This window comes from Oratosquilla oratoria, chromosome 18 (assembly GCF_046742065.1).
Source record: "Oratosquilla oratoria isolate Oo_2021 chromosome 18, ASM4674206v1, whole genome shotgun sequence".
Classification (NCBI taxonomy): Eukaryota; Metazoa; Arthropoda; class Malacostraca; order Stomatopoda; family Squillidae; genus Oratosquilla; species Oratosquilla oratoria.
The window spans coordinates 64,989,865-64,999,162 of NC_134794.1; the positions used below are offsets into that span (position 1 = coordinate 64,989,865).

Here is a 9,298-nt window from a genome sequence, read left to right on the forward strand (position 1 = left end):
GGGATGACATTTTACGGTTCTGCAAGAATGATGAACGCCGCTTATGTGGGAGGTGTTTGAATTCAACACAAGTGATGCTGCACGTCACAAATGTAAAAACAAGCAAGCATAACAATATTAAGACGAGGGGGGAGGGTGAGCAACACAATATATAAGTACTTCAAACTAAATAATCGTGAACTGGCAAAATACACCATAATTCTGATTCAGTCAACAACAACGCGAAAATAAAAACCACCAAAGTTAGCATATAGAAGAAACCGGCGCGTTCTCATACCAAACAGGCACAAGCTTACTGTCCTTGTACGTCGACACTTTAGAAGCGACACCATGTTTGTGGCGCTGATAAACCTGTTCAGTGAAAACGAGAACAAGGGGTAGAGTAACTCACTGTAAAGAGCACCCTTTACTGAACTAGGAAGAAACTATCACCAGACCAGGGTGATGGGAGGAGGGGTTGGAACCTCACGAATGGAAATTAATAATCTGTCAATCGTTGAATGGAAATATCTTGAATCAAGTAGTATCATTCTACGGTGACTTTTGGAATACATGTACGATGGAGTGTACTTGCTGAAGGAGGAACCGGTGTAAAAGGAATTAAACTATAGGGGCATGGTGGCACATTTAATTCTGGTTACATCTATATTTTATATAGGAGAAAAGAAAAAAAAATATTTGAACCATGACTGGATTGAGTAAAGAATTACCATAGCCTTTCATGACTTTCCCACTCAATGCTAAACAACTATATTCAGTTAAAAACAATCGTAAAAATGTCACTTTTTCCATGAAAATATTTTTTGGTAATATGTATAAAACTTAAAGAACAATTTTACAATGCTCCAGCAAATGCACAGTGCATAAAAGGCTGTCTCGCATTGTCCGACGCCGTAGTTACTCCTTGTTTGGCTACATCATATTCTCCCTTAGGGGACATGGTGGATATGGTGGTCGTTATATAAAGTTCTGTCTACTGACAGGTGATTTTATTAAGCTAAATGAACTTCCCCATGATATCACCACATACGGCCCCACCTCAACTGGACATATTTACCAAAGCCTTACATGAAAAATACAGGACCTTAAAAAATATTATACACACGAATACAATGTTTTAATTAGCCAATGCATATGACACATACACTGAACACTGACTACTCTTCAACGTGATATTTACAAAATTATCGCAAGTAAACAGGAACGACCTTGAGGAAAATATTAAATGTACACGCAAATTCTGCTACCAATTATTTTCTTAAATGGATGCAGTAAAGAACAAGGAAAAGCATTTCGAAAAATCGAGCAATAATGAAGCACGCAAAGAAAAAAGAAAATATTCGCGCCGGGGACGGTTCAAAGGCTGCCAAGCCTCCAACGGTTGAAAACCACAACACGACGTAAATTTTGATGCGTCTATGAAGAAACCTGAACATCACAACCCGATACTATGTCACCATCATAAACTGCGGATATGCAAATGTCAAGCCTCAGACATACGACACAAAACTATGAATCAGCTCTAAACATAGAAGATGAACACAAATGTCACGAATATATTACAGCTAATTCTGCGTAAAAAATAAGATGATGAAACTACCATCTTTGTCACAATTAAGCACAAAATAGCTAAAAAAAAATTATGACAGACTCTAAACCGGTAGAGTCCTTGGGGGCCACGGTGTTTCAATAGCAAGACCACACAGAAATCTAGTGGGTTCCTGACGATTTTATTTTTAGTTGAAATAGCCTCCAGGAATCTAATAAACAATACATAACACTATTCATCGTTACGATAACGCGGGCTACTCCATTGATTTTATTCTCGCTGTCATCAGATAATTTTATATTTTAATTTAATGAAATCTATTTACATATTTTTTATTTACATATATATGAAATATGATATTTCATTGTGTGTTTCGATTAACTCTTACGCCATGACGTCATCAATAGGTTTTAAGCCAAAGTTGCCTGGGGAAGATCGTAGTAGCGAATGGTTTAAAAAACCTTGGGGTTCCTGAATAGAATCACCAGTGACGGTGATGTCGATCAAATAATTCCAACTGTCGTCCCCGGATTCGAACCGGGCTCGTGAAATCACGGCGCCGTCGCCTTACCGACTGAGCTACTGACCCTAAAAAATCCTCCAACTTGGAAGTTCATCTATTTCCCGAGGAACTAAGTCGACTACTAACTGCCGTCCGTACTTATTATTTGACAGAGAACCAGGGCTACTTAGCTAGTGGTTAGACTGGTACGTTTCCTTTATGGACTTATCGTCGTTGTCATACCGATTAAACTTTGGGGGTAGTTATAAAAAAATCTGAGCATCCATAACAGCTCATATTTGATCACCATTTTTTCTTATTTCTGTTCTAAGTTTCAAGTTAAAAAAATTAACTTCCTAGTTTTTGTCACACCAACACATAGCTATTCCAACCTTGCTAACCAATGAAAAGACGAAACACTGAAGAGTACAGTATAATAGACTGTAAACAAGATAGTGGCATTCTACGCTGAATCCCCATAGTTAATATTTCATGGTAGGTGTAGGTGTGTGTGTGTGTGTGTGTGTGTGTGTGTGAGAGAGAGAGAGAGAGAGAGAGAGAGAGAGAGAGAGAGAGAGAGAGAGAGAGAGAGAGACATAGGTCCATGGCACTGTTGACAGGGATCAACAACCCGTGACGTCACATCAAAACGTGACGTCACGGGCATTTGCTCAAAACACGAGCGATATGTGCGTGATTCACCGCGGCCTTGGACCACGTGATGGGCACGTAATCGGCAGGGATTACCCCACGGATGAGTTGGAAGACCAAATAATAGCCAACCCATGAGAAATGCCGAGCCCCCCCTTCTCTCTCTTACACACACAACATTAATTCATGGTCAAATTTCAGGAGATAGCCCATGAGCATTACTCCAACACAGTAAACAATCACACACGCTTAGTAGGAGATTGTTTAATTGAGTGTTACTGTAGTGGAATTCTACAGCTGATCTGTGGGGGAGGGGATTCTGCAATTGACCCCAAACACACGATAATTCTGATTCAGTCAACAACAACGCGAAAATAAAAACCACCAACACAAAGAAAAGTAATACTTGCTGATATAATCAAACGAGCAGTTCTGTATACAATCCCGGCAAATGGCTAGTTAAGCGACTGTTACTTGTGAAACAACGAAATTAAAGTGCCTGGTCGTTTTATTCTCATGAACTACCACACAACAAAACAGCATATTTTAATTGTTCCATATTTAAGAACAACAACCTGCATAAATCCGCTACGTAACGAACATTACGAAGAACAGATAAATTTGAAATCGAGACAAGAGCAGGAATACATGGTTAGATTGTTATAACAGACATTACGTACAGTATATAAAGTTTGGTTGTAAATTTAATTAAATAAACAAGCCACTTGTAGTACTATTTTAAGACGGGTATGTGGAAGCTGAGCAATACAACAACGTCAATGATGAACACTCCCAACCATACCTAAGTTAATTATTTATAATATTTTTACCCTGATAGTTGGGCAGCAAAGACTACTGCAGCTGCCCTCGCTCGTTCAGATCTAATGAGCAATTCCTGCTTGTTAAACGGTTGTCATAAGGTTCCACTGGGAATTTATTGTATGAACTCCCTAAACTACGCAATGTTACTTAAGTTCTGAAATCGGGAAAGTTCTGGACACCATAAAATTTGCTTCATTTTGATTATTTTTATTATTATTTGTTTAAAATCCCAAGCCGGCAAGAAGAGTGAAAAGAAAAGAATTGGAAACGGTCACAGACGAACAACCCTTTCGTAGGCACAGCGCAGTAGAACTTCAGATCATTGGGCGGTTTCCAATTCCACAGCCCTGCTGACTATGCGGTTCTCACACAGCGGGTGCCGAGTTCAGCAAAAACGATGATCGATACGGATTACGAGGCAGCAGACTCCTCCTATTCTCCTAAAATTACCAAAAAGTAACAAGTGTTTTCTCCACATTTTACTTTAAAAAATGTATACGATACATATAAGGTTCACCACCAATGTACAAAATCTGGCGCAAGAACATCTACAAAACAATTAACCAGTTGCACTTCTCAAATTATGTGATTCACCATGGTCTTGGATCATGTGTTGGACTCGTGATCGACAGCTATTTCCCTCCCGGAAGAGAGCTCTGTGTGTGTGTGTGTGTGTGTGTCTGTGTGTTCACCATGGTCTTTTGGATCACGTGTTGGACTCATGACCGACAGCTATTTCCCTCCCGGAAGAGAGCTCAGAGCTCGTATGACCGATCTATGGGTAATGCTATGACCTTACACGCACACACACACCCAACTCACCGCCCACGAGTTGGAGTAACGACTCGAAGCGCGGCGATACTGAAATTATTTCATCCCTGGGAAGGATTCGAACCCGGACCGCCGTAGTGAGAGTCGGAGACAACCAACTGCGCCACCGAGTCGTGTGTGTGTGTGTGTGTGTGTGTGTGCTTGCCTGCGTAAAATAACGTTTACCGGTTTCTCTTACAAACACTGAAAGGATAGTTTACACCGTTGAGATAGACCACCACTGAAGATCCAAACAACTTTACGTCTTTCCTTGTCCGAAGACGCAAGTGCTGCCGACCACAACGAAAATGACTGTGGCTTCTGCAACAAAAGCACTTCCCGGTGGGGGTGGGGGGTGGAGAATGAAAGAAAGAGCATAAATAGTTTTTAAAAAGTAGATAATGAACAAATGCTTTTATCAGCATCCTTCAGTACTATTTTTCTGCTTCAAATCTAGACATCCATTATCTCTATTCATGTTGACATCACAAAAATAGAAATAAAATTTGACAACTTGTGACAACACGTTTTATATATATATATATATATATATAACCTATGAGCCACTGACCAACTTTTATTTTCCTAAGTAACAGCCAGCAACTAAACTTAAAAAAAAAAATCTTATTGTCCTCAGAAATTATGTCATCTATCTGCTCAAGCCTGTTAATCAATCCCTTCCAAACCGCAAGTTTTTTTCTTCCTACAGACAGATTGTCGCTTGGATATTACATTAATTTCCGTGCCTCCGCCCCTTGGTTGAGGCGTCTTTATAGTACCATTCTCACATGCAAGAATCTATAGGCAGTAAATACCAATGAATCTCACTAACAACAAATATCAGTAAGTAAAGAAAACAAGGAAATACGAAACCTACAATCCTGTGACATTGTATTAAATGTCAACCATGTTCTGTAGCAACTACAGATGCTACAGTGACATCACAAACGAAATGATGAGTTAGGTGATGGAAATCTAATAACTGCAGAACAATCATCGCACAATCTTCAGACCCATCAGCATATTCTTTTCGGCATGACTCAGTCCAACTTCCATGAATCGGCAAGTCCACAAACCTCACAGCCTCAAGATAACTCGAGCCCATGTATAACATGTCAGCATAGATCACGCTGAATCGTCAACCCCTTTTTTTTTTATTATATCCAGCAACACTGCCTGTCAGCCCACAACACCCAAACGTCAACAGTCTGCACCATGAGTCAGCACACCTTTGCACCACAATAAGCAGACGCAGTTCTCAATTATCCAAGCTAGTATCTGGCTCTCTGTAGCAGCCCAAATCGACCATGAATAGAGACAGCCCACACTCCCTGCTGCCCAATGAGGGGACCCTGCCTCAACTGTAGACTTACAGTATAACGGCATATGTACTACTCAAAGACAACTACTCCATCGGCTCTTCTACCTAACGTAGAACAATAATTCTTCCATAAGACCTTTGGTAATTATCTTGGTTAACTGAACAAGATCACATTTTCACTGATAAAAATGTGTAAATCTACTTTGGATACGCCAGGACAGGACTGTTTCCTCCCTCGCAACGGATGTCAACAAAGACAGACTACTTACCATTATGAAGCTAAATTCTCCACTATTCTTTGTACTTCCAGTAAACCGGTGCCAACGGTAAGCAGGTGCTTAATTCTCAACACAGTGCTAAATCCGATGACAATGCTATATTTCAATCAATAACAGGGCACTGAAATAACGGCACAGCACATCTCACGAGCGGCACACCCTCCCCGTCCCACAGCACGCGACACACTGAAGTAAAGTGAAGATACCGGAGTTCCGAACAGTTGGTGTGTTGTGAGGCGAGCCGCCAGAGCCGCCACCACCACGCCTTTCTCATTCAATCTTCTCTTGTTGAAGCTTCATCACTGCTCGTGATAATACATTTATTTCATTTTTAAACTTAACTATCACCACGAGAGCCGTATATCAGTAATTACTGAGACTGCTCACCGGCATGCCTCGTCACTACTCTTTTTTTCCTTCCCAGTGGTTTTCCAGCTGGAGGATGACGTCATTGAAATGACGTACCCTACACCACTTGCACTAGACAATGACGTCATCGATCAATATCGCTTTCAATCTCTTTCTCTCTCTCTGTCTTTCTCGCTCACATATGCAGTTCAGCCTGATGCAGTCTCGAGGCATGGGCAGGGTGCATTTGCCATTGGTTTAGCAGAGGGACCCATGTAACACAATGCTTACACACAAACGAAGACGCGGAGCCCCACTGGCAAATAAACACAAGAGTCCTCAACTATTACAGTGTTGACACGAAGTATCGAAAAGTGTCGCAGGTTGAAAAGATGACTAGAAAGAAAATGAAAAGATAGAGGTAACGTAATAGAAAACGGATATACCACTCACGAAGGAATTAATACCATCGTAGATCATTTTGGCGGGATATGCAATGCAATCCCAAAAAAGTAACTAACTTTCGCAGGTGTTAATAGTGTATAAATAGAAGCTATAACAACAAAGAAATGTAGGAAAATTGGGTGGAAATTATTGCTACATTAAATACCATGGAAACCAGATAAAATCCAATATCGATCATTTTGGCGGGACATACCTACTGTGCGTTGCTAATGCTATATTGATTTTTTTTATTTTGGAGCGTACCGAGAGGCAGTTGTTTCAAATTATATCGTTATTGTTCAAACAAAATCGTCGCGTTGCACATATCTCAGGCATGTCACAAAACATTTTATAATTCTTTACTCGTATCTATGATTATTCTGCTGACAATAAATTCGATACTTCAACAAGCCAAAAATGATTATGTAATGAAAACAACAATCGAGTTGGATGTATACAGTACGCGACTAAAAAGAAAATAACACCAGAAAGTAAAACAGAAAGAAGGAAACGAAGAAAATAAGCAGATGCCTTAGTATCAGTGGTAGCAGTAGTAGCAGCAGCAGCATTTGCTGTCATGATGAACACAGATCATATTTCAGTTCGACTTTTCATCCCATCTGCTAACCACATTATATATATATAATATATATATATATATATATATAATATATATATATATGTATATATATACATATATATATATATATATATACCTACATACACACACACACACATATATGTATATATATATATATGTATATATATGTGTGTGTGTGTGTGTGTGTGTGTGTGTGTGTGTGTGTGTGTGTGTGTGTGTGTGTGTGTGTGTGTGTGGTTTTCTTTACTCAATATTAAGGGCTGCATATGGTTTGTCTTTCATTTAAATTAGAACTTGTCATAAATGATCAACAGGGTTGGAAAAATCACTAGTGTCTAGAAGGATTTAATTCTGGCGAACGCCAAAAAGAAATCTCTACTCGTAAAAGAGTTAGAGAACATTTTTCTAATAACTATTTCATTCATCTAAGGAACACCAACGACTTCGATGACTTGTAGCCTCACCCTTCCTCTCAATCTTCGTTTCAGTTTGGCCAGTCAGATCATGTCATGCAGTTAACCGCAAAAATAGATCATAGACAAATAAAATAAATTTACCAATAGAAAGGAAATAAGTAAATAAGTAAATAGCCAAAGTTAAGAAATAAATAATGATATAGATGAATGAATTAATGGCTAAGTAAAATATTAGATAGTTAAATAAATTAATAAACATATATATATATATATATATATATATATATATATATATATATATATAAACAAACAAATAAATAAATATTGAATGAATGAATAAATAAACAAAATAAGATTATAAAATAAATTTAGAAGAAAGTGAAAGTCGGCAGTAAACCAGAACACATAGCAACTGTACACCACAAACTATGACAATTAGCAGATGCTGCCGTCAGGTCGTGAGATTGGTGTCGCCATTTCCAGAGAGGTTCAGACAACAGCCCCACTTACTAAATTACATGAACGAAAACTTGTGGAAATTAGGACAACATATGGTAATATCATGACTGTACTTCAACAGGTATTTAGGGTTGTTGAACAATCTACTTATCCATTTCTTCCTATTCATTAATCCATTAATAGACATACTTGATATATATGTATTAATTAATTAATTAATATATTTGTTTATATATTGTCTAGGTACTAATATCTACATATTTATTCACTTATTTTCACGTGTAATGAATGGGATATGCAAATATGTTTGGCTACCAAAACTGCATTCGAATAACGACAAATTTTCTTGAAACAAATCCGTTGTTGCATCCTTAGGTTGACATTGTAATTTTCTGAATGACCCAAAGCGGCAGATGTTGATAAAAATAGAAAACAAATTACCTGTAGAAGACTCTTCCAAAAGGAATACCCTGAAACATTTTTTTTCATTCCAAACTGTTAACAGGAGAGAAAGAGTATAATTATTGCTTACCTTTTATAACAGGTATTTGGGAACGTAAAAATTCCCCTTTCAAAATTTTTAAAGATTTTTTATATTTGGTTCGGTTTGTTGTACCAAAAGTTAAAAAATTAAGTGATAACCTTTATCTCAGTATACCTTTTACAATAGGTATTTGGGAACGTAAAAATACCCCTTTCAAAAAAATTAATGATTTTTATCTTTGGTTCGGTTTGTTGTACAAAAAGTTAAAAAAAAATTAAGTGATAACCTTGTAGCTCATTTTCTTTTATTTTGAGGTGAAGACTCACTTATCTTTCTCCCGGAACTGGTGCCGGTTATATGGAAACAAAAATATTTATGAATAAATTAATAGATGAATGACTAGATAGATAAAGAGATAAACGAATAAATAAATAATGTATACTTTTATACTTGGTTATCATCATGATGTTATAATAATAATTATTATTATCATCATTATTATCATTATTATTATTATTATCATTATTATTATTATCATTATTATTATTATTATTATTATTATTATTATTATTATTGCTATCATTATTACTATTACTACTATTACGATTATTTT

The 9,298-nt window shown here is 37.5% G+C and overlaps 1 protein-coding gene across 1 annotated transcript in view; it reads right to left on the reverse strand.

Annotated features, from left to right (window-relative positions):
• The window catches only part of RalGPS (Ral GEF with PH domain and SH3 binding motif), a 183,887-nt gene extending 177,733 nt beyond the window's left edge, over positions 1-6,154 (reverse strand). Inside the window, exon 1 of the mRNA XM_076202316.1 lies at positions 5,925-6,154. The gene's annotated coding sequence lies outside the window, so the exon portion shown is untranslated. The remainder of the gene's footprint in view (positions 1-5,924) is intronic.
• Between the last annotated feature and the right edge of the window lie 3,144 nt (positions 6,155-9,298).